This window comes from Penaeus monodon, chromosome 30 (genome assembly GCF_015228065.2).
Source record: "Penaeus monodon isolate SGIC_2016 chromosome 30, NSTDA_Pmon_1, whole genome shotgun sequence".
In the NCBI taxonomy this organism is placed as follows: Eukaryota; Metazoa; Arthropoda; class Malacostraca; order Decapoda; family Penaeidae; genus Penaeus; species Penaeus monodon.
The window spans coordinates 23,955,891-23,956,848 of record NC_051415.1 but is presented as its reverse complement, the minus strand read 5'-3'; the positions used below and the strand labels follow the sequence as shown (position 1 = coordinate 23,956,848).

At 31.4% G+C, this 958-nt stretch overlaps 1 protein-coding gene across 1 annotated transcript in view; it reads right to left on the bottom strand.

Moving 5' to 3' along the window:
• LOC119592660 (intraflagellar transport protein 140 homolog) overlaps window positions 1-958 on the bottom strand; it is a 20,093-nt gene that overhangs the window by 15,828 nt on the left and 3,307 nt on the right. The window lies entirely within an intron of this gene.

Sequence of the window (958 nt, the reverse complement as noted above, 5' to 3'; positions counted from 1 at the left end):
TCATCCCCATGCTCACACTCACTCTCACTCATGGGTAATTCTTAGTAAAAGGTCAGTTTCATGAACATCAATGGAAGTAGTATCAATGAATCACTGGTAGTTGTGATAAATATTGTCCACTAATTTTAATCTTATTAAAATCTTAGAAATTATAGTAACAATACATAGGAACTGCATGGAACATACTAGAAAATTTGGAAATAAAATAAATAAATGATATCAATACAATGCAATTAACCAACCAAAATGTACTACATTAGTGGCATAATCAAGAGTCATTAGGGGGTCTTTTTAGTATGTTCTGGCAACATATTTAAGACATGGCTACTTTTTACTTTACATGAAAGGAGACAGGGTAGAAATGATGTTGCCAGCTTCTCTGTACCCTCTCACTTACATCCATGTAATTATGTAATTTATGCTTCAATCTGCATAAATTTTCTATTTATTCACCATTTTTTCTTTTACCTTAAATCTCTTCTGGTACACTCTGTCCACTTCCTCAACTATGGATGGAAATATACTGTTGCTACAGTTGGTCAAAACTGCATAAAACTACTCTATGTGTTTAATGCACTTCAAAAGATACAATACTCATACTTCAAAAGAATTATAAATATTGTATTAGCACTGCAAACCTTTCTCTAAAATTTACCCAATAATACCAAAATATATATACTTGTCTATCAAACATCACGTCCATTACATATCTGCTTAACCTTACCAGACATATGCATAACCACACATAAGGACAAAAGTATGGCTGTACACATAAAAAAACACCCTGTTATGTACAGAGCTACATACTTTCATGCACATAGACTATACACACCTACATCCACATTTACAATTACATAAAGACAATACCTGAAACAGAATACATCTTTTGAGAATCATAAGTGAACTATATAAAATTTTGATCAAACATGTGACTTACTTGATATATTCATTAACTATC